General features: G+C 45.5%; 1 protein-coding gene across 1 annotated transcript in view; it reads left to right on the top strand.

Annotated features, from left to right (window-relative positions):
• Positions 1-25,940, top strand: part of LOC146063311 (calpain-8-like) — a 142,944-nt gene that overhangs the window by 17,862 nt on the left and 99,142 nt on the right. The window lies entirely within an intron of this gene.

A 25,940-nucleotide genomic window follows, 5' to 3' on the forward strand; every position in this document is an offset into this window, starting at 1 on the left:
TATAGCTGCAAGCATAGTTAGCCTCTAGCTTTCTGCCCAGCTCTGCAGATTACTCTGCACTCTGGTCCCCTGGGCTTCCCAGCCCACTGCCCTCGTCCTGTTCCCTTTGCTTCCTGTGTCTGCTTCCCCAGTCTTCCGTGGAGTGTCCTGTCCAGGAATCCTGTCTGCAGCCAGAAGACCTGCTTCCGCCTGAGCCTGCGTCTGGCCCACTGTCTCCATCTCTCGTGGGTCACGTAAGGTCACGTGGGTCACGTGGAGCCTCAGTCTTACTCTGTGTTTCCAGTGGCCCGCCGTGGCCGTGCCCCTCCGTGGGCTCTTTCTCCTTTTCTTCCATCCATCTCCAGCGGCCCGCCGTGGCCGTACCCCTCCGTGGGTTCACTCTCTTTCTCTTTCTCATCTCCAGTGGCCCACCGTGGTCTAGCCCCTCTGCGGGTACATTCTTTTTATCTTTCTTTAGTATCTTTCTAGTAGGGAGTGTCCTCTAGTTCTATCCTGGTTTTGAGGAGTCGCCGTACCTGGGGCGTAGCCTGCTGGGGACTCCTCTTCCCTTTCCCTTGTGTCCCGGTTTGGCCCGGTGCCGGCAGTCAGGGGTTATCTCCCAGCTAGGCCCGGTAGTTAGCAGTCCTCTTGTGTACCCTTAGGCGATCGTTTACCCCTTGTCAAATTCATAAGACCTGGCTGCATCGGGGTCGGAGCAGGCCTAACTCGCTCCTTCGGACGCAGCGGCCACAGGTGAAGCCTAGCTCTGCAGGGGTTTACCATCTGCCTCAGGGACTCAACAGAGTTAGAGTAGCATCCGCTGTGGCCGTCCTAACCGGCGGTCCCGGCTACGGGCTCACGCCTGACCACCTGTCTACATCCGCCTACCGTTTCTCCTTGTGCCTTAGTAGGCACCGTAACACACATATTTGCTTACCATATCAGAATGGCTGGAAGGCTCCCAAAAATCAGATAAGCCGCGCAGCCTCCCAGCCCCCGGGTGAGGTTTCATACCTCCCAACTGTCACGATTACAGAGGGACAGTCCAGATTTTCGGGTCCTGTCCCGCTATTCCACCCGCGTCAGGCATTGTCCTGCTGCGGGGGGTGGCAGTTGGGAGACCCCCCAATCTAATAGAATAGACGTTGTGCGCATTAGTTTAGTAGCATAATTTAATTAGCATAAGCCGCGCCCTCATTTGCATACGTCCCACCCCCTTTTCGGGCGCTCGCAGTGTCCCTATTTCATCAGCACAGAAGTTGGGAGGTATGAGGTTTTCATTTTCATTTGACTCCCGTAACTCCAGTGTGACACCCTACATTTTCCTTGATCAAAGAGTTTAATGAAAAGAGCGTTCACACGGGAGGGGGCTGGGCTAAAATATAGCAAATAGCGTAATTTTGCATCATCTTAGCCCCGCCCTTCTCCTCTTCATCGAGGATGGGCTTAATATCAGTATATGCTCCAACCCCCAACTCACGAACTGCAGATCATTGTCGGGAAGGAGCATGCTAAAGTAAGAAACTATGCACCGCAAACTTGGATGATACCACTTTGATAATATGATGGCCCATTAACTGAGCCCTGTGATTCTGCCACCAATGCTTTTTCAGGGACCCGCACCTCTCAGCAACCTACTGTGTCTTGCAATTCTCAGATATCTTTGGGACTTGCAACAAGGGCTCCACCTTCTGGCTATAACAGACACATGGCTCACATAATCAGACATGGCCTCTCCTGCTCACACCTCCAACAGTAACAGAGGGGTAACAGTAACGGGAGGTGGAGCATTCATGCCTACCCACCCGGAATGGCCGGGAGGGTCCCGCAAATGGGGTCCCCCTCCCAGCCCCCCGGGAAGGTGGGCAAGTCTCCCGCATTTTCACCACAGCCTCTCCCCCCCCTCTTTCCCACAGTATAAAACTCTGAATTTTGCTGCAGAGAGGGGACCAAGCAATCAGTTTCTTGCACATACAGTATTTAGTGCCAGTTACATATCATGTCCCCAGTAGTGCCAGTTACATATCATGTCCCCAGTAGTGCCAGTTACATATCATGTCCCCAGTAGTGCCAGTTACATATCATGTCCCCAGTAGTGCCAGTTACATATCATGTCCCCAGTAGTGCCAGTTACATATCACGTCCCCAGCAGTGCCAGTTACATATCATGTCCCCAGCAGTGCCAGTTACAGATGTCCCCAGTAGTGCCAGTTACATATCATGTCCCCAGCAGTGCCAGTTACATATCATGTCCCCAGTAGTGCCAGTTACATATCATGTCCCCAGTAGTGCCAGTTACATATCATGTCCCCAGTAGTGCCAGTTACATATCATGTCCCCAGTAGTGCCAGTTACATATCACGTCCCCAGCAGTGCCAGTTACATATCATGTCCCCAGCAGTGCCAGTTACAGATGTCCCCAGTAGTGCCAGTTACATATCATGTCCCCAGCAGTGCCAGTTACATATCATGTCCCCAGTAGTGCCAGTTACATATCATGTCCCCAGTAGTGCCAGTTATATAGAATGTCCCCAGTAATGCCAGTTATATATAATGTCCCCAGTAGTGCCAGTTACATACTGTATCATGTCTCCAGTAGTGCCAGTTACATATCATGTCCCCAGTAGTGCCAGTTACATATCATGTCCCCAGTAGTGCCAGTTACATATCATGTCCCCAGTAGTGCTAGTTACATATCATATCCCCAGTAGAGCCAGTTACATATCATGTCCTCAGTAGTGCCATTTATATTATGTCCCCAGTAGTGCCAGTTACATATCATGTCCCCAGTAGTGCAATTTCCATATCATGCCCCAGTAGTGCCAGTTACATATCATGTCCCCAGTAGTGCCAGTTACATATCATGTCCCCAGTAGTGCCATTTACATATAATGTCCCCAGTAGTACCAGTTACATATCATGTCCCCAGTAGTGCCAGTTACATATCGTGTCCCCAGTAGTGCCTAGTGCCAGTTACATATCATGTCCCCAGTAGTGCCAGTTACATATCATGTCATCAGTAGTACCAGATACATCTTATGTCCCCAGTAGTGCCAGTTACATATCATGTCCTCAGTAGTGCGTTATATATCATGTCCCCAGTAGTGCCAATTACATACTGTATCATGTCCCCAGTAGTGGCAGTTATATAGCATGTCCCCAGTAGTGCCAGTTACTTATCATTCCTTCAGTAGTGCTGCTACAGATGTCCCCAGTAGTGTTAGTTACATATCATGTCCCCAGTAGCGCTGTAACAGATGTCCCCAGTAGTGCTTTTAACAAGAAAATATTTTATTTCACTTTCTGAAATGTATGGTTTTCGGAATAATTTGGATAACGGATATTTGGATAAAGGATACTCAACCTGTACAACCTGGCCAACCCAAACAATTTCTGGAACATTTTCCTGCTTGGCTTCCCCACTTTTATACTCATCATCATCACTATAGGTGATTTCAATATCGTTATTGGCAGTTTACAGTAACCAAACCTTATGCCTCCAAACTACAGTACTCTCTATAACCTCATCTCTTGGCCTCTCCCAATAGTCAGACTATTTTACTCATCGGGAGGGGGGGTCACTACCTTGATCTTGTGTTCTGCTGATTAAGCTCAGTTTCTGAATTCACTAACACTCCTTTAACTCTCTCAGATCACAACCTTATCCCCAGTTACTCCATTGCTTCTAACTCAATGTCACTAAAGTCCTCCAATTTGTCTTAACCCCTTCCCGCCCGCGGACGTACCGGTACGTCACGGCAGCGGGGTAGTTCCGGTACGTCCCCGCCGTGTCATGTCGCCTTATCAAGTGACAAGGCGACATAGTAAGGATGGCTGCTGTCATCGACAGCAGCCGATCGTGTCAGTGCGCCGGCGGACCAATCAGAGTGGTCCCGCCCCGCCGATCGCTGTGATTGGTCAGTCAGTCCTGACTAACCAATCACAGCCTTTCTATTGAAAAAGGGATGTTTTGCTTCTCTTCCCGGGCTCTAACCCTCTCACTCGTGTTAGAGCCTTGGAAGGAGAAGCTGTGTCAGAGCTGTGTTAGAGTTTAGGCTGTTTAGGCTGTGTAAAATTGCGCTGATCACCACAATACCCCTGCCTATATCACCCTCCCTGTGGTCATCTGTGCTGGGATCACCCTCCCTGTGGTCATCTGTGCTGTGATCACCCTCCCTGTGGTCATCTGTGCTGTGATCACCCTCCCTGTGGTCACCCCTGCCTATATCACCCTCCCTGTGGTCATCTGTGCTGGGATCACCCTCCCTGTGGTCATCTGTGCTGTGATCACCCTCCCTGTGGTCATCTGTGCTGGGATCACCCTCCCTGTGGTCATCTGTGCTGTGATCACCCTCCCTGTAGTCACCACCTAATTTTGTGTGTTGTGATCCATATAATTTTTCTGTACCTTATCCGTACACCATAATTTTTCTGTGCGTTATTTGTACCCCATAATTTTTCGTTGCATTTGTACCCCATAATTTTTTCTGTGCGTTACTCGTACCCCATAATTTTTCGGTGCATTTGTACCCCATAATTTTTTCTGTGCGTTACTCGTACCCCATAATTTTTCGGTGCATTTGTACCCCATAATTTTTTCTGTGCGTTATTCGTACCCCATAATTTTTCGGTGCATTTGTACCCCATAATTTTTTCTGTGCGTTACTCGTACCCCATAATTTTTCGGTGCATTTGTACCCCATAATTTTTTCTGTGCGTTACTTGTACACCATAAATTTTCAGTGCATTTGTACCCCATAATTTTTCAGTGCATTCGCACACCCTAATTTTTGCAGTGCATTTGCACATTGTCAGTGCTACAAAACCCCACACGTGTTGAAGCACCTCATAAATACATACACCAATAAAACTATGGCCCACCGAACATATACTGCCGAGGAGGCATACGCGTTTCTGGCCTCTGAAACTGAGTCTGCTAGCGAGGATGAGACAAATTTCCGTTTGTCATCCTCTTCATCATCTAGTGACTCTGATGAACCCCCGAGGAGGCAACGCAGGACTCCCACTGCAGTAGTCGAGTCCTCTGACCCCACATGGACAACCACTGAAAACTACGTACCCCAGGTCCCTGAGTTCACAGCGAATCCAGGAATACAATTCAATTCAGCAGGGTTCAGAGAGCTGGACTTTTTTAAAAAAAATTTTACTGATGATTTAGTTAATCTAATGGTCACCCAGACGAATGTTTATGCCCAACAATTTATTGAGCAAAACCCCACCTCTAATTATGCCCAGCCCCGCAAGTGGACCCCTGTACATAAAAATGAAATGGCTATATTTTGGGGCCTTGTACTGTGCATGGGGCTAGTGAAGAAGCCCACGATTAGGTCCTACTGGAACACAGACATATTATACAATACACCAATGTTCCGTGTGGCTATGTCAAGGACCCGCTTCGAAGCGATCCTTAGGTTTCTCCATTATAGGGATAATGCACAGTGCCCACCCCGGGATGACCCCAATTATGACCGGTTATATAAACTTAGACCCCTAATAGACCATTTTAGTACCAAGTTTGCCCAGGCATCCATCCCCGAGAAGCACATTTCAATAGATGAGTCCCTGGTACATTTCAAAGGGAGGCTCCAATTCCGCCAGTACCTGCCAAGTAAGAGGGCAAGGTATGGCGTGAAGATGTACAAGCTGTGTGAGAGTACATCAGGGTACACACACAAATTTAGGATATATGAAGGTAGAGACACAAAAATAGACCTCCCACAATGCCCCCCCTTACTCGGAATTAGTGGGAAGATAGTGTGGGATTTGGTGCACCCACTGCTGGACCAGGGATACCACCTGTACCTGGATAATTTCTATACCAGCGTCCCACTATTCAAAAGCCTCGCTTCCAGAAGTACTGTGGCATGCGGCACTGCACGTAAAAATAATAGAAGCCTCCCTAGGTCGCTGCTTGGGCAAACACTTAGAAGGGGCGAGAGCAGGGCATTATGCAGCGACAATGTACTGTGTGTCAAGTATAGGGACAAGAGAGATGTCCTTATCTTGACAACAGTGCATGACCATAGCAGCACCCCTGTCCCAGTGCGGGGCACAAGTACCGAAACCCCAAAACCCAACTGCATTGTGGATTATAATAGGTACATGGGGGGGGTCGACCTGTCAGATCAAGTGCTGAAGCCTTACAGTGCCATGAGAAAAACAAGGTTCTGGTATAACAAATTAGCTGTACACATAATACAAATGGCACTGTACAACGTATTTGTACTACATCGATTTGCAGGCCAAAGGGGGACATTCCTGGAGTACCAAGAGGTAGTAATAAAGGCCCTTATTTTTGGCACCCAGGAACAGGGGGGCCCTAGTACTTCTGGAAGCGAGGCCTCGCGAATTGTACCAGGGCAACATTTTCCGAGTGAAGTCCCCCACACTGGAAAGAAAGGAAGGTCCCAGAAACTATGTAGAGTATGCTACAAAATGGGGATAAGAAAGGACACAACTTACCAATGTGAAACCTGCCCCACACAACCCGGCTTGTGTAGCAAAGATTGTTTTAAGATATATCACACTTCCCTTGAATTTTAATGTTTTAAAATTTATTTAGATGTACTCCACACAGCTTGTACAAAGAGCCGCATGCCATTACCTTCCCTTCTGAGTCTTGCCATGTGTCCAAACAGAAATTTACAAACACATATATGCTATTGCCATACTCAGGAGAAAAAGCACCCCATAATATGTTACACAATTTCTCCTATTAACCCTTGTGAAAATGGCACATTTTGATCTAAAGCTACATATTAACCCCTTCCTGACAGAGCCAGTTTTTGCGTTCCTGACAGAGCCATTTTTTTCAAATCTGACATGTTTCACTTAAGTGGGGATAACTTTTTTTTGCTTTTACTTATCCCAGTGATTTTGAGATTGTTTTCTCGTGACACATTGTACTTCAAGTTAGTGGTAAATTTGGGTCGATACAGTCTGTGTTTTTTTGTGAAAAATACCAAAATGTCGTGAAAAAATGGAAAATTTTGCAATTTGCAAAATGTCACATTTTCTGCTTGTGAGACAAATAAACATACCACTCAAAATAGTTAATAACTAACAAAGACCATATGTCTACTTTATGTTGCAATCATTATTTCAACCTCCTTTTCATTTTTTTGGACACTAGGAGGCTTCAAATATGAATAGCAAATTCTCAAATTTTCAAGAAAATTTCAAACACTGATTTTTTTAGGGACCAGTTCAGTTCTGATGTGACTTTGAGGGACTTGTATGTGAGACACCCCCATAAATGATGCCATTTCAAAAACTGCACCCCTCACAGTATTCAAAACAGCATTTTGGAAGTTTGTTAACCCTTTAGGTGTTTCACAGGAATTAAAACAAAGTGTAGGTGAAATTTCAAAATTTCTTTTTTTTTGCAGAGTTTCAATTTTAATACGTTTTTCTAACGAACACAGTCGATTTTACTAGAGAAATGTGACTAAAAATTGATTCCCCCAATTCTTTTGTTTTCATAAATATCCTATATGTGGCCCTAGTGTGCACGTTGACCAAACCACAGGCTTCATAATAGAAGGAGCACCTACTTGATTTTGGAGCCTCCTTTTTATGAGATTTTTTTTTAGGCACCATGTAGGTTTCTAGGCACCATAAGTGCTAAAAGTTAGGAACCTCCCCCACAAGTCACCCCATTTTGCAAACTACACCCTTCAGGGAATTCATTTAGGGGTATAGTGTACATTTCAAACCCCCAGGGGTTTCACCAATTTTGATACAACTGGGCTGTGAAAATGAAAAAATTAAATTTTTCATTTTCACAGCTCAGTTGTATCAAAATTGGTGAAACCCCTGGGGGTTTGAAATGTACACTATACCCCCTGATGAATTCCCTGAAGGGTGTAGTTTGCAAAATGGGGTCACTTGTGGGGGGGTTCCACTGTATGGGTGCTTCAGGGGTCATTCAACCAGAATTTTACACAAAAATGCAGTTCTGGCTCAAAATTTTTCATTTTCGCAAGGAATGAAGGAGACAAAGCACCCCAAAATCTGTGCCCCAATTTCTCCCGAGTATGGCAATGCCTCACATGTGACCAAAAAATACCAGTTGGGTGCATGGCAGGACTCAGAAGGGAAGGAGTGATTTTTGGTGGTGGAATGAATGGTGGGTGCTATGTCGCATTAGCAAGACCCCCGAAGCACCAATACAGTGGAACCCCCCCACATGTGACCCCATTTTGGTCACCAGCTTTGGGAGGGGGGCTGGCGCTGCGGCTGGTGGGGGGTTGGGAGGGGTGCTGGCGCTGCGGCTGCCGGGTGGGTGGGAGGGAGGGGGGCTGCCGGGTGGGAGGGGGGGGGGGCTGGCGATCGGTGGTGATCGGTGCTGTACTTAACAGCACCGGTCACCACCGATCACTGTGTTACCGAGCGGCTTAGCCGCCTGTAACACAGAAAACGCTGCAATTGGCTGTTCACATTTGAACAGCCAATCGCAGCGATCGCCGCAAGGGGGGATGTCTGCTGTCAGGGACAGCAGACATCTCCAAACTGTCACCGCGTCTATAGACGCGGTGACAGTTTATAAAACCATGACGTATATATACGTCTTCGGTCGGGAAGTACCTCCCGACCATGACGTATATATACGTCATATGTCGGGAATATCTGTCTGGAAGCGCATATATATATATATATATATATATATATATATATACATACATATACATACATATATATATATATATATATATATATACATATATATACACATATATATATGTGTATATATATATATACATATATATGTGTGTATATATATATATATACATATATACACATACATATATGTGTATATATATATATATATATATATATACACATACACACACATATATATATATATATATATTTATATATATATATATATATATTTCACTGCTGCAACACATTTTATTATTTGCTGCTGCTGCTGCAGCTTGCGGGGGGGGGTGGGAGGGGGGAAGCGCTGCGTGCGCTGGGGGAGCCGGGTGAGCCTGCTGTTCCGGGCGGCGGAGCTGCCGGGTAAGTGCCGGTGGGTGGGAGGGGGGTGCTGCCGCTCGGTGGTGATCGGTGCTGCACCGATCACCACCGTTTTCTGTGTTACCGAGCGGCTTAGCCGCCGGTAACACAGGAAACGCTGTGATTGGCTGTTCAGATTTGAACAGCCAATCACAGCGATCGCCGACCGGGGGGGGCACCCCTGCCCCCCCTGGGCGGCGAGGGGGGATGTCTGCTGTCAGGGACAGCAGACATCTCGTAACTGTCACCGCGTCTATAGACGCAGTGACAGTTAGAAGCCATGACGTACATGTACGTCAAATGTCGGGAAGTACTTCCCGACCATGACGTACATGTACGTCAAATGTCGGGAAGGGGTTAATGGAAAAAATTAGTTGTTTTTTTTATTTTCACAGCCCATAACAATTTGACAAAACACCAGTGGGGTCAAAATGCTCACTACGGCCGTGAGTTCCATGAGGGGGCTAGTAACAAAAAGGTATCACTTGCTTGGGATTTCCACTGCACAGGTACAATATGGGCTCTGCAAATGCAAGATGGCGCCCGAAAACCATTCCAGCAAACTCTGTGATAAAATGGCACTCCTTCCCTTCTGAAGCCTGCTGTCTGCCCAAATAGCGTTTTACAACCATATATGGGGTATTGCCATACTCAGGAGAAATTGTGTAACAAATTTTGGGGTGCTTTTTCTACTATTGCCCTTTGTGGAAGTATAAAATTATGGGGTGAATCTACAAATTAATGGAAAAAATGACATTTTTCATTTTCACGTATCGATGCCTAACAATTTGACAAAACACCAGTGGGGTCAAAGTACTCACTATACCCATAGATGAGTTCCTTGAGGGGTGTAGTTTACAAAATGGTATCACTTGTTGGGGTTTTTGACTGCTCTGATACAACAGGGGTTCTGCAAATGCAACATGGCGCATGAAAACCATTCCAGCAAAATCTGCGCCAAAAACGCCAAATGGTGCACCTTCCCTTCTGAAGCCTGCTGTCTGCCCAAATAGCGTTTTACAACCATATATGGGGTATTGCCATACTCAGGAGAAATTGTGTAACAAATTTTGGGGTGCTTTTTCTACTATTGCCCTTTGTGGAAGTATAAAATTATGGGGTGAATCTACAAATTAATAGAAAAAATGACATTTTTCATTTTCACTTATCGATGCCTAACAATTTGACAAAACACCAGTGGGGTCAAAGTACTCACTATACCCATAGATGAGTTCCTTGAGGGGTTCAGTTTGCAAAATGGGGTCACTTGTGGGGGGGGTTCCACTGTATTGGTGCTTCGGGGGTCTTGCTAATGCGACATAGCACCCACCATTCATTCCACCAGAATCTGTGCTGCAAAATCCAAATATCACTCCTTCCCTTCTGAGTCCTGCCATGCACCCAAATGGTATTTTTTGGTCACATATGAGGCATTGCCGTACTCGGGAGAAATTGCGGCACAGATTTTGGGGTGCTTTGTCTCCTTCATTCCTTGTGAAAATGAAAAATTTTGAGCCAGAGCTGCATTTTTGTGTAAAAAAATGTAATTTTGCATTTTCACAGCCCAGTTGTACCAAAATTGGTGAAACCCCTGGGGGTTTGAAATGTACACTATACCCCTAGATGAATTCCCTGAGGGGTGTAGTTTGCAAAATGGGGTCACTTGTGGGGGAGGTTCCTAACTTTTAGCATCTTATGGTGCCTAGAACCCTACATGGTGCCTAAAAAATAATCTCATAAAAAGGAGGCTCCAAAATCAAGTAGGTGCTCCTTCTATTATGAAGCCTGTGGTTTGGTCAACGTGCACACTAGGGCCACATATAGGATATTTATGAAAAGAAAAGAATTGGGGGAATCAATTTTTAGTCACATTTCTCTAGTAAAATCTACTGTGTTCCTTAGAAAAATGTATTAAAATTGAAAATCTGCTAAAAAAATGAAATTTTGAAATTTCACCTACACTTTGTTTTAATTCCTGTGAAACACCTAAAGGGTTAACAAACTTCCAAAATGCTGTTTTGAATACTGTGAGGGGTGCAGTTTTTGAAATGGCATCATTTATGGGGGTGTCTCACATACAAGTCCCTCAAAGTCACATCAGAACTGAACTGGTCCCTAAAAAAATCAGTGTTTGAAATTTTCTTGAAAATTTGAGAATTTGCTATTTATATTTTAAGCCTCCTAGTGTCCAAAAAAATTAAAAGGAGGTTGAAATAATGATGGCAACATAAAGTAGACATATGGTCTTTGTTAGTTATTAACTATTTTGAGTGGTATGATTATTTGTCTCACAAGCAGAAAATTTAACATTTTGCAAATTGCTAAATTTTCAAATTTTTTACGACATTTTGGTATTTTTCACAAATAAACACAGACTGTATCGACCAAAATTTACCACTAACTTAAAGTACAATGTGTCACGAGAAAACAATATCAAAATCAGTTGGATAAGTAAAAGCATTAGAAAGTTATTCCCACATAAATTGACACATGTCTGATTTGAAAAATAGGGCTGCGTCCATTGGGCCCAAATAGGCCGCGTCCTTAAGGGGTTAAAACCACAGAAATCTTTTTTTTTATTATTATTATTTTGAAGCAAGGTGTGCATTGGTACATTGGTCAAAAAGGATTTGGTTCAAGTTCATATATACATTATTGAGAAAAGCTTTCATACCATTACATCGTCAGTGTTTACAGGTATACAGGTGTACATTAATGGCAAGAGTGTTGGTACAAATGCCCTATACGTTCTCCTCTGAACGGAGCCCCAAAGTGGTCTTATATAGTTGTACCCTTACTGATACATTCTATAGGCCGCTCCCCATTTTACCGACTTAATCACAAGGAGAACTCCCCGATAAGGCCATTATAGAGATATGTTTATTCTTTCGTTTAGATTTTTTTTTTTATTGTTTTTTTTTTATTTATTTTTTGTTATACCCCTTTTTTTTGTTCATTAATTTTGTGAGGTGCTCCGTTAAGAGAAGAAATCATAGGCTTAATCCTAACTCATAAAAAATAGATCATTAAACCAGGGCCGGCGCTACCCACTCAGCAGCTCCTGCAAAGCAGGGAGGCGCCATGCTGAAAAGGCGCTGTCTCCCTCCCTGCTCTGCTAAAGCTGCCTCAGCCCTCAGTCACTGCCTCCTGCACGCCGCCCGCAGCGCCTGTCTGACAGCGGGGGCGGCAGTATGGAGAGGCTGAGCAGCTTCCTGCACCGCGCACACACTGTCTTCCTCCTGCGACCTGCCCCCTCTTCCTCACGGACATTTGCGCTGAGGCAAGTAGCGCTGTCTGTGAATGCCTGGATGACATTTCATGTCCGGATGCGCCCCCTACCCATTGCTCCCTGCGCCTGTCAGCTGTCAATGAAATGACGAAGCGCAGCCTCCCCTTCCTTCCCTCTTCTCAGTGTGCTGTGCCACTGCCAGTCCTCAACACTCCGCCCCCTCTATCTCCACCCCTCTTATTCCATATCCTGAAGTTCATGGGGACAGAAACGGGATGTCACTGTGTGGTGCACCCAAAGAATACGTATTAAAATGTAACCTTTATTTAATTAGATAGATAAAATGTAGCGAAAATATAACAGACACAAGACATTAAACATATAACATGTAGTAAAAATGGATATCTTTATCCATGCGACGTGGGACCCCCGTTCCCTTACTAGTAATGTATTCACTTTCAATTAGTGTTCTGAGAAACTGTCTTTTAAATAAGCTTTATTAGGTACGGTATATTAGGGAATAAGTCTCCGTATAGTTAACTGTGTATGTGACACAGAGTACAGATAGTAGCGGCTAGAGCGCAATCATATATGCGGCATAGGGGCACAATGCTCGATCACGATTGTGCCTTGCGGCCGGTTAATGCCTCAGAAGTCAGGGGGTCGCAGTGCTACGCGTCACGCACTGCGCTTCCCTCGCTGACTCTGGTGTTAGCGGAGCTATTAAGACACACGGACCTTAAAAAAAAAATATATATATATATATAATTAAGCTAGACAGATCAGAAATGCATTCAATGGGTAAAGGGAGTGGGGGGTAGCCACGAAGGTACGGTCGGCGTACGCTTCGCCACTAGCTTCGTCAGGACCAACCTGAGTGGTGCCATGTAACCGTTTAAATACCTGTTGGCTCATGCATATGCTAATTGATGCGGGCGTGGTGCTGACATCTTAATTGGTTAATAAAGAAAACGCCCTGTTTAACTATATCGCATGTAATGTGTGTCTACACATGGCAGAAATTGGTAGATCGATAATTGGACAGATTTAATGCACAAGAAAGAAAAGAAATGACATAATTATTCCAAGAAAAAACACTGTTAGTGTATAATCGCATAATCATTGGTATGGCTAGTTGTTAATGCCATAGTAGATGGTTAAAGGGTCTCCAATTAGACAGGCGAATGTAGCCCTATAGTAAGTTATATGATGGCGTAACATTGGATGGTCGCCATCATATAACTTACTATAGGACTACATTCGCCTGTCTAATTGGAGACCCTTTAACCATCTACTATGGCATTAACAACTAGCCATACCAATGATTATGCGATTATACACTAACAGTGTTTTTTCTTGGAATAATTATGTCATTTCTTTTCTTTCTTGTGCATTAAATCTGTCCAATTATCGATCTACCAATTTCTGCCATGTGTAGACACACATTACATGCAATATAGTTAAACAGGGCGTTTTCTTTATTAACCAATTAAGATGTCAGCACCACGCCCGCATCAATTAGCATATGCATGAGCCAACAGGTATTTAAAAGGTTACCTGGCACCACTCAGGTTGGTCCTGACGAAGCTAGTGGCGAAGCGTACGCCGACCGTACCTTCGTGGCTACCCCCCACTCCCTTTACCCATTGAATGCATTTCTGATCTTTCTAGCTTAATTATATATATATATATATATATATATTTTTTTTTTTTATTATATATATATATATATATATATATATATATATATATATATTTTTTTTTTTTTAAGGTCCGTGTGTCTTAATAGCTCCGCTAACACCAGAGTCAGTGAGGGAAGCGCAGTGCGTGACGCGTAGCATTGCGACCCCCTGACTTCTGAGGCATTAACCGGCCGCAAGGCACAATCGTGATCGAGCATTGTGCCCCTATGCCGCATATATGATTGCGCTCTAGCCGCTACTATCTGTACTCTGTGTCACATACACAGTTAACTATACGGAGACTTATTCCCTAATATACTGTACCTAATAAAGCTTATTTAAAAGACAGTTTCTCAGAACATTAATTGAAAGTGAATACATTACTAGTAAGGGAACGGGGGTTCCACATCGCATGGATAAAGATATCCATTTTTACTACATGTTATATGTTTAATGTCTTGTGTCTGTTATGTTTTCGCTACATTTTATCTATCTAATTAAATAAAGGTTACATTTTAATACGTATTCTTTGGGTGCACCACACAGTGACATCCCGTTTCTGTCCCCATGAACTTCTGCTCTAATCAGCTGTCCAGTGGTAGCACACCCTCCAGACTTTATTGAGTTGTACTCCCAATACATACATGAGGGGCCGATACTTATGACAAAAACTTACCTCCTGTGCGATTGACATACCCATTTCCCCCTTCTCCCCTTCTATTGTTTTATTCCATATCCTCCTTCTCTCCCCTCCTTTCCCCCTCAGTCACGAGTGCTGCACATACTTTTGTACTGCTTTCGGATCACATCGCACACACATTGCATGCATGCCGTGCGATGTGATGCGATCTAGCCCATAACGTATGCGATTCTCGCAGCGTGTATGGGCACCTTTAGTGCCTGCAACATTTTGCAGACACAGCACTGAGATGGTGTATGCATACATGTACATGCACCCGAGATCCTCCATAGGATCGCATGTTGCATACACTCACACAATCGGGCTGCAGCTTATTGCAATGGTAATGTGAAAGGGCGCAAAATGTATGGTTTGCAGGAGGGCGCCGGACAGCCTAGCACCGGCCCTGCATTAAACATACAGCAAATAATATAAAATATACAAAGTAATTAAACAACAAATAATATAAAACGACATAAGGAGCCACTGTTATATTGCCCATTCTAAAATAGGTTTCTACCACAAGGCTGTCCCTATATTAGTGATTTAGGGGCGCATTTATCAATATAGTGCGATGCCGGACATCGCATTGCGGTGTTGAAGTACACCGCCGGGATGTATCATTAGAAGGGCGCAGGGACAGGGCTCCGATAGGAGCCTGTCTTTGCGAAGCCCTAACCCGGAAGCCGGGGGGGGTCTGCGCATGCGCGGTTATGCGCTGATCCCCGCCGGTCCTTGTGACCGCACTGCCCCGATCGGCAGTGCAATCACGTAGCCATAGGCTACAATGGGCTATCGCCATCCCAGAATGGCGATAGCCCAGGAATGCGAAGCCGGGCTGCCTGATGTTAATACATCGGGCAGCTTCGCATCCCCCATAGAAACCTATGGGGGATGCGGCCGGTGGGGATCGCAGCAGGGATCCCTGCTGCGGTCCCCCTTTGATACATTTAGGAGAAACTTAATATTTGCGGCTAAACCCCGAAAATGGGTGTTTTCGGGGATCTAGCCGCAAATATGGTTTGATAAATGGGCCCCAGAGTACCAAGAGCTTTAAACTATGTGGTAGATGATAACAATTATCTCTATTATTTCACTTTGCCTACTGTACCTCTCTCCTGGTTGGTTTAAGTGGTACTAATCGGGTCTTCATCTAGTGCTACTCTCGTTTCATACCAGCTTGGTATTTGGAAACATTTTCGTAGATGTATCTTTATTATGTTTGGTTGTTTTTCTATAATGGTTCCCCATGTTTCGAAGAGCTCTTTCACCCTTTTTTATTTTTGGAGTGTCGCCTCCACCCATTCCATACGGAATATATAAGATAATTTTTCCTTGAAGAGTTTCATTGTGGGGGCAGATCTGTCTATCCACCTGTGTAAAATGCTTTTCCTAGCTGCAGCTGATATTGCCAGTAATATTTTTTTTTTACCTTTTGCGATCTTTATCTCCCTCTCCATTATCCCGAAGATCGCCCATTCTGGGGTTAGTGGGAAGGCGTATGCCAGTATATTGGTAGAAAATTGCCAAACTTCCTCCCAGAATTTTTTGATCTGTCCACATTTCCACAGGCAGTGAAACAGGTCTGCCGCCATTCTATCACACTTTAGACATTTAGGGGGACATTTACCAAAATGGATTCGTAGAAAAAAGGTGTATTCGTAGGGAGAAATACACCTTTTTTTTACGAATTTGTATTTTTGGGATTTACAATCCCGAAAATACAACAATTCGTATTCCTAAAGATGGAACATTCGTATTTGTATTTACAAATACGAATGTCCTACACCATCGATAGGATACGACAGAAATCACCATTCAAAAGAATGGTGATTCCTGATTTACTAAGCAGCCGTATGGATAATACGGCTGCTAAGTGGTGTAAAACACCCACGCAAATACGACCGGAAAATACACCTTGCTTTCCCTGTCGTATTTGCTTTAAGCCTGCACGGATCAGTCAGATCCGTGCAGGCTTTAGTGTAAAAAAATAGAAAAATAAAATAAAAAATAAAAAAATCGGCGTGGGGTCCCCCCCACAGCCATAACCAGCACCAGGCTGACAGAGCCTGGAGCCGGTAATTAAAAATCAGGGAACCCGACAAATAGGGGTTCCCTGATTTTTAACAACCAGCCCCAGGCTCCTGCTCTGGGGCTGGTTCCCAAAATACGGGGGGACAAAATGACTAGGGGTCCCCCGTATTTTAAGAACCAGCCCCTGGCAAAACCAGCCAGCAGGGTAATGCCACAGCCAGGGGGAAACTTTTTATGCAAGTCCCCCCGGCCAAAGCATTCATCCCTACCGACCAGTCAGCCTGGCCAGGGGCCCTGGGGGAGTGGGGACCCCCCCAATGAAGGGGTCCCCTCCCTCCAGGACTTACCTGACCAGGCTGAAGCCTGGTACTGTCCCCGATGCCCCTGGGCGGTGGGCAACGGGCTGATTATGGTGTAAAAAAAAAGATAAAACTATTGTTTTTTACTGTGGCACTACAAGTGCCAGCAAGCTGGGACTTGGAGAACCACAAGTCCCAGCCTGCTGGGCATTAAAGGGCCCGCTGGCACTTGTAGTTCCACAGTTAAAAAAATAGTGCACAAAACACACTGACACACATTTGAAATAAAAGTTTAATACACACATCACAAACACACTGATACTTACCTATCTTGATCCCGTCGGTAGGTCGCTGGCTCCGGTGTCGGCGGCTCCGGTGTCGGCGGCTCCAGTGTCGGCGGCTCCGGGTCGGTGGCTCCGAGGTCGGCGTCCTGTCTGAAGAAAATCCATGTTGGACCTGTGGAAGTAAATCCTACTCACCAGGTCCTCCATGGATGGTCTTCTGTCTTCTCTCTTCTTTTCCAGGACTTTATTCTTTCTCTTCTGTCTTCTGTCTTCTTCTTTGTTTACGCTGCCGGCTGTCGGGACTTTCAGAGCTGGAGAGATGTTGCCTCCTCGACGTCTGGACTAAGAATGAATTCTAGCCAATCAGGAGCCAACTTTACTGGCTCCTGATTTGCCACTAGGCGGCGCAAGATTGGCTAGAATTCATTCTTAGTCCAAACGTCGAGGAGGCAACATCTCTCCAGCTCTGAAAGTCCCGAAAGCCGGCAGCGTAAACAAAGAAGAAGACAGAAGACAGAAGAGAAAGAATAAAGTCCTGGAAAAGAAGAGAGAAGACAGAAGACCATCCATGGAGGACCTGGTGAGTAGGATTTACTTCCACAGGTCCAACATGGATTTTCTCCAGACAGGACGCCGACCCGGAGCCGCCGACACTGGATCCGCCGACACCTGAGCCGCCGACACCGGAGCCAGCAACCTACCGACGGGATCAAGATAGGTAAGTATCAGTGTGTTTGTGATGTGTGTATAAAACTTTTATTTCAAATGTGTGTCAGTGTGTTTTGTGCACTATTTTTTAAACTGTGGAACTACAAGTGCCAGCGGGCCCTTTAATGCCCAGCAGGCTGGGACTTGTGGTTCTCCAAGTCCCAGCTTGCTGGGGAGGCTTGCTGGCACTTGTAGTGCCACAGTAAAAAACAATAATTTAATCTTTTTTTTAACACCATAATCAGCCCGATGCCCACCGCCCAGGGGCATCGGGGACAGTACCAGGCTTCAGCCTGGTCAGGTAAGTCCTGGAGGGGGGGGACCCCTTCATTGGGGGGGTCCCCACTCCCCCAGGGCCCCTGGCCAGGCTGACTGGTCGGTAGGGATGAATGCTTTGGCCGGGGGGACTTGCATAAAAAGTCTCCCCCCGGCTGTGGCATTACCCTGCTGGCTGGTTTTGCCTGGGGCTGGTTCTTAAAATACGGGGGACCCCTAGTCATTTTGTCCCCCGTATTTTGGGAACCAGCCCCAGAGCAGGAGCCTGGGGCTGGTTGTTAAAAATCAGGGAACCCCTATTTGTCGGGTTCCCTGATTTTTAATTACCGGCTCCAGGCTCTGGCAGCCTGGTGCTGGTTTCGGCTGTGGGGGGGACCCCACACCGATTTTTTTCCCATTTATTTATTTATTTAATTTTTTTTTTACACTCTGCAGCCTGCACGGATCTGACTGATCCGTGCAGACTGCTAGAAATAATTCGTATTAGCAGCGTATATACGGCCGCTAATACGAATCATTACACCATCGGAGGGTTACAAAGCAGTCGTATCTGACTGCTTTGTAATTTCCCCTCCGGAACACGACTTTGCATACGACTAAAACAGTCGTATGCAGTCGGAGGGGAAATACCAATACAAAAACTAGGTTTTTCATATTGGTAAATTTCCCCCTTACTGTTTGGCGCTATTCCCATGTTAAACCTTATTTTTGTTGTTAAGTATGTCTGGTGGGAGATGTTATAGAACATTTCTGTATACATTATTGCTGGTATGGTTTTTACTGATTCTTCAAGTGATTTTAACAATTTTTCTAACGTCAGGTTTGGAAAGTCTTCTCTCCATTTTATTATACCTATTATACATAAAGCAGCAGGTCATCTGCGAAAGCTGATATTTTAATAGTTAGGGCTCCTACTTTAATGCCTTTTAATATTGACCAATTTTGTATTATGTGTAGCATTGGGTCTAACGTTAAATTAAAAAGGAGCGGTGAAAGGGGGCAGCCCTGCCGGGTTCCTCTGGACATTTCTATGTTTTTACTTTTTTGGCCGTTTATCATGAGTTAGGTGACTGGGGTGGTGTAAAATAGTTTGACAACTTCTCTGAAGTTTGTCCCAAAGCCCCTATGTTGGAGGACTCTTTCCAAATACTGCCACGAGACAGTGTCAAACGCTTTTTGTGCGTCTAGACTTAGTAGTATATTAGTCCTGAGTAGGGCGCCTGCGGTTATTGCTGAGATAGCAGTTCTAATTCCTTTAACCGCATGCTTACCCAGTGGCGGAAGTACCGGAGACAACGGAGTCGGTTGCCGCCGGGCGTTTGAACTTAAGGGGGCACACGACCATCTCCATTGCCTCCGGTGCCCCAGTCACTTACATCAGAAGCTCTGCATCGTAGGAGTTGATCGAGTAGTAGGATTCGGCAGTCAGGAGGCGGGGTCACTGTCTGAGTGACACTGCTGGCAAACTCCGCCTCCTGACAGAGAAAGTCCTGCTGTCCGTGCCCGTCTCCCGCTTGAACAACCTCAGCTCCTTCATCCGCGCTGTCACTGCTCAGGTTGAGAATGGAAGAGGGGCTGGCGGATGTGCCTCGGCGGTGACAGAGTGCTTACAGTAAGGCACACACCAGGATCACTTTTCAATGTGTGGCTGTTTGTGTGTTTGGCTGTGTATGTGTGCGCATATGTGGCTTTGAGTGTGTGGGGAGTTTTTGTCTGTGCATATGTGGCTGTGTGTGTGTGTGTTCATATCTGGCTGTGTGTGTGTGTGTGTGTGTATGAGGCTGTGTGTGTGTATATGTTGCTGTGTATGTGGAATTGCGTGTGTTCATATGTGGCCATGTGATCTTTAATTTGGCCAGACTGCAATGGTGTTTAAGGAAGAAGGGGCACCATTGTTATTTCGCCTCCGGGCCCCTGGTTTGAACTTACGCCACTGTGCTTACCGCTTACAAAACCTAATTGGTGTTCTGTTAGAATTGGGGCTATTATACTCTGTAATCTAGTTGCCATGATTTTTGCCATTATTTTAACCCCTTCACGACATATGACGTATATTTACGTCATATGTCGGTTGCGGGGGAATCAAGCCAGCTCACGGAGTGAGCTGGCTTGAAAGAGAGCAGGTAATGGCTGTATATTACAGCCAGGTCCCTGCTCTCACGGCCACGAGCGGCGAGTTCGCCGATCGTGGCCGTTTAACCCTTTAAGCACCGCGGGCAAAGCGCCCGCAGTGCTTAAATAGCTGATCGGAGGGGGGCGCCCCCCTCCGGCGCCGATCGGGGCCCCCCGCAGCGAGATCGGAGGGTGCCGATCGGTTGCCATGGTAGCCAGGGGTCTAATGTAGACCCCTGTGCTGGCCGTATATGCATACCTATTACATCCTGCCTCAGGCAGGATGTAATAGGAAGTGCATAAAATCACTACGTTCAGCCATAGAGCTCTATGGCTGAACCTAGTACAGGCGATCGCGCCCCCTAGTGGTCAAGTACACTAGGGGGCCTTGTAGTAAAAGTAAAAAAAAAAAAAAAAATAAAGTTAAAAAAAAAAAAAAAAAAAAAAAATATTAAAAGTTCAAATCACCCCCCTTTCCCCATTTCCCAAATAAAAATAAAAAAAAAAATAAAAAAAATAAACATATTTGGTATCGCCGCGTTCCTAAAAGTCCGATCTATTAAAATATAACATTAGTTATCCCGCACGGTTAAAGGCGTAAACGGAAAATAATCCCCAACGCCAAAACTACGTTTTTTGGTCGCATCGCGTACCCAAAAAAAAATAACTAAAAGAGATCAGAAAGTCGCCCATATCCCATAATGGTATTAATTAAAAAGTACACTTCAGCCCGCAAAAAATGAGCCCTCACCCAGGTCCGTAGGTGGAAAAATAAAAAAGTTATAAGCCGCAGAACATGGCGACGCAACGCAAATTAGAAAAACCGTAAAAGTTGCGATTTTTTTTTTTAGTGGTAAAACATAACGAAAACTATATAAGTTTGGTATCGCCAGAATCGTAACGACCCATAGAATAAAGATAACCCATCATTTTAAACGAACTATGAACTCCAAAAAAAACGTAACCAGCGCAAAATTGTGCAATGGCGTTTTTTTTTTTTTTTTACCCCACATTGAATTATTTCCTGATTCCCCAGAATATTATACGGTATAGTAAATGGTACCATTACAAAGTACAACTTGTCCCGCAAAAAAAAAGCCCTCATGTGTCTATATAGCCGGAAAATTAAAAAAGTTACGCTTATTTGAACGCAAGGAGGAAAAAAAAAAAAATTACCTTAAAAGGCAATGTCGTGAAGGGGTTAAAGTCCACCTTGAGAAGGGTTATTAGGCGATAGGATGAGGGTTCTAAAGGGTCTTTCCCGGCTTTGGGTATCAATATAGTGTGTGCATTATTAAATGCTGGGTATAGAATATGATTTTTGTGTATTTGACAAAATATTGTCAATAGTATTGGGGTGACCTCCTTTTGGAGTATTCTATAATACTCTATTGATAACCCGTTGGGTCCAGGTGCTTTACCTAATGCCATATTAGTAATTGTTGTTATAATCTCTTTCTCTTCAATTTCAGCCTCTAACACCTCTTGTCGCCTCTGTGACAGCTTTGGGAGTTTGGCCTCATTAAGTATCTCTTCTATTTTAGCCTGATCTGAATTGTGTAGTTTATATATATCCTGAAAATAGTTTTCAAATGTATTTATTATCTCCGTGGGTTTAGTCAGGGTTATCCCTATACTCTCTCCCCTTACTGCTGTTATATGATTTTTACTTTTTGCTGGTTTAGACATATTTGCCAGTAGGGCCCCCGTTTTGTTCCCACATCTGAAAAAGTGATTTTTCGTGTAGTCCAAATTATGTTTTGCTTGTGCCAATAAGTAACTTTCAAGTATTTGTTTTTCTTGCTGATATTTTTTTAATGTATCCTCTGATGAGTTATTAATATAATTCTGATATGCCATTGTGGTTGATTTTTTTAGTGTGTTAAATTTTTCTTCTGCTGTTTTCCTTTGTTTTGATGTGTAAGATATTATCTCACCTCTTATTACTGCCTTTGAGGCCTCCCACATTAGGGTTGGGTCCCCCATATGTTCCTTATTGTTTTCTTTATAATCTTCCCATTTATCTCCCAGGAATCTTCGGAACTGGTCCGACTGATAAAGGTAACTAGGGAACCATCTTCTAGTTTTGTCCCTATCTTGGGGTAGGTTCATGGCGAGGGAAGCCACCGCATGGTCCGATATCATAATAGTATCTATTTTGGTTGACATTATTTTAGGGATCAGATTATTTTCCACGAGTACTGTATGAAGTCTATTCTCGAGGCTGTGTGGTGTACTCCTGAGCAAAATGTATATGCTCTTTCTGTTCTATGGAATATTCTCCATGGATCACTTACGCCTGTCACGCTAGGGGTACCTTGTGGATCTGTCTGAGGCCTGGAGGTTGGGTGTTTGCGGCTTGAAGGAGACTGGAGAATAGCAGGTTTGATATAACTCTTTATTGTAGCACCAACATGAGAAGGCAAGACCATATATGAAACTGTAGATTGGGAAACCCAGTGAAGTACCTGGGCAACAACTGAAAGTCCAGAATGATGGGAGAGGTCCCAGAGTCTCTGTTAGCTTACTGGGGAACACAAAGACTGACTGTGGGGGCAGACGGCAATGGGCAGTAGACGTCGGAAGTCAGCGACATCCGATAACTGACAGCAGGTGCAGATGCAGACAGCAGGATGGAGAAGCGTCAGCGGCACGGAGGGCTGGCAATAGATGCGGGTGCTGACAGCAGGATAGTGGGGCGTCAGCAGGCACAGAAGACTGGCAGTAGGTGCGGAGGCAGACAGCAGGATGGTGAGGCGTCAGCAGGCACGGAAGACTGGCAGTAGGTGCGGAGGCAGACAACAGGATGGTGAGGCGTCCGCAGGCACGGAAGACTGGCAGTAGGTGCGGAGGCAGACAGCAGGATGGTAAGGCGTCCGCAGGCACGGAAGACTGGCAGTAGGTGCAACTTGGACCACAGGCAGACGTGATGATGTGTCAACAGACACGCAGGACTGACGACAGGAGCAGCGGGTCGACAGCAGGAGTGGAGATGTGACAACAGGCACGCAGGGCTGGCAGCAGGTGCAACTGGTCGACAGCAGGAGTGGAGATGTGTCAACAGGCACGCAGGGCTGGCAACAGGTGCAGCTGGTCGACAGCAGGAGTGGAGATGTGTCAACAGACACGCAGGGCTGGCAACAGGTGCAGCTGGTCGACAGCAGGAGTGGAGATGTGTCAACAGACACGCATGGCTGTCAACAGGTGCAGCTGGTCGACAGCAGGAGTGGAGATGTGTCAACAGACACGCAGGGCTGGCAACAGGTGCAACTGGTCGACAGCAGGAGTGGAGATGTGTCAACAGACACGCAGGACTGGCAACAGGTGCAGCTGGTCGACAGCAGGAGTGGAGATGTGTCAACAGACACGCAGGACTGCAGCATGTGCAGAGGCTTGAGAGACTGTAGCAAACCTGAAAGGGCTGGAGGCAGAGTGCAATTGCAAAGTCCAGGGAACAGGTGTGACGCTGTAAGGGCTGGGAGCAGAATGCAAATGCAGGTATCCAGATATCAGGTGTTGAACTGCAGGTAACGAAGATAGGGATCAGGGATATCACAGGGCAAGGACAGGAGCTCAGGCTGAAGCTTCCTCCACAGGGATTGACAACAAAGCACTGGCGCTTGTATGCCCCAGAGGGCTCTGCTTTATCCCCCAGGGCAGATCTTGATTGGAGGAGCTGAACTGGGGTTCTGAACCATTGGCTGGCTACGACAACATGGCGGCGTCCGGACTGGAGACATACAACTTTGGCTAGCTCTCATGCTGGACGCGTGTGCCGCAGGCCCCAGAAGGATGGTCGCGGCCGGAAGACCTGGACGCCGCGCTCCCCGCCCTGCACCCGGACGGATGGCCCGCAGGCCCCGCCGCCGGAGATGAACAGGTGAGCGGCGCGTCCTAACCGCGGCCGTGACAACGCCTAAATCCTCCATCATTTGCACCAATGGATTATATCGGAAGTTACTCGTTTTTGGTCGACTTGGTTTATCTATCTGTGGATTTATTACCTCATTAAACCCCCCCCCCCCCTATAATTAAATTTGGTGTTTCCCTGCTTAATAATAATTGTGAAATGTGGGCAAAAAATAAGCTTTGTGCTTCGTTCGGTGCATAAATGTTCGCCGGAGATGAACAGGTGAGCGGCGCGTCCTAACCGCGGCCGTGACAGCACCCCCCCCTTTTGAAGTGGACTCTGGACACTTCCATGGTTTTCTTGGATATTGTTGATGAAACTTACGGACCAAAGTGGGAGCATCGACGCGAGCAGCATCCACCCAGGATCGTTCTTCTGGACCGAAGCCTTTCCAGTCTACCAGATACTGGACTTGCACTGAACGAATTTTAGAGTCCACAATTTTTTTAATTTCAAAAGCAACATCATGATGAGCTTGAGGCTGAGGAGATTTGGGTACTTTATTCTGGAATCGATTTAATATCAATGGTCTTAATAAAGAGATGTGGAATGTATTAGAAATTTTCAAAGAACGAGGCAACTGTAATTTATAAGCCAATGGAGAGATCACAGAAATTACTGTATATGGCCCAATAAATCGAGGTGCAAACTTCATAGACGGAACTTTGAGTCTAATATTTTTGGTGGAGAGCCAAACTCTGTCACCCACCTTGAGTTTCGGAGCTGCCCGTCTGTGCCGATCAGAGAATTTCTTGTAACGTTGGGAAGCTTTCTCTAATGAAGCATGAACATTCCTCCAAACGCTTGAGAAAAATTGGACAGACGAATTAACAGCTGGTATATCAAAAACAGGAAGATTTTGGAATTCTGGAACACGTGGATTACGGCCATACACAATAAAGAAGGGAGTCTTTTCGGTGGAGGAATGATAAGAGTTGTTATGTGCAAATTCGGCCCAAGGCAGAAGCTCCTTCCAATTGTCTTGCGAGGAGGACAGATACAGGCGTAAAAAGGCCTCCAAATCTTGATTTACTCTTTCTGTTTGACCATTGGACTGCGGATGATAAGATGAAGAAAAATTCAGCTTTACCTGTAAAGCACTACACAACGCTCTCCAAAACTTTGATATAAATTGTACCCCTCTGTCAGAAACAATTTCTCTCGGAAGACCATGTAGACGAAATATTTCAGCTATGAATATTTGGGCCAATTTAGGAGCAGATGGAAGGCCCTTCAATGGAACGAAATGGGCCATCTTGGAGAAACGGTCGATGACGACCCAGATCGTGTTGAACCCTTGTGAAGGAGGCAGATCGGTGACAAAGTCCATCGATATGTGTGACCAGGGTGACTCAGGTATGGATAATGGTTGTAAAAGACCAGCTGGTGCTTGACGAGAAGATTTGTGACGAGAACACTGGGTACAGGATGCTATGAAGTCAGTGACATCTTTCCTCATGGACGGCCACCAGTACGCTCTTTTAATGAATTCTAAAGTTTTCTTTATACCGCAATGACCAGAAAAACGAGAGGAGTGTGCCCACTGAAGCAAAGATGATCTGAGTCCAGGATCAACAAAAGTCTTTCCTCTAGGAATGGATACTACAGCAGTCTTGGCAAACACTGTAGGGCTGAGAACTGGGCTTATGGTACGATCTTCTGTAGCGGACGTGAAAGATCTGGAGAGTGCGTCTGCTTTGCCATTT

This window comes from Crinia signifera, chromosome 3 (assembly GCF_055691185.1).
Source record: "Crinia signifera chromosome 3, ASM5569118v1, whole genome shotgun sequence".
Lineage (NCBI taxonomy): Eukaryota > Metazoa > Chordata > Amphibia > Anura > Myobatrachidae > Crinia > Crinia signifera.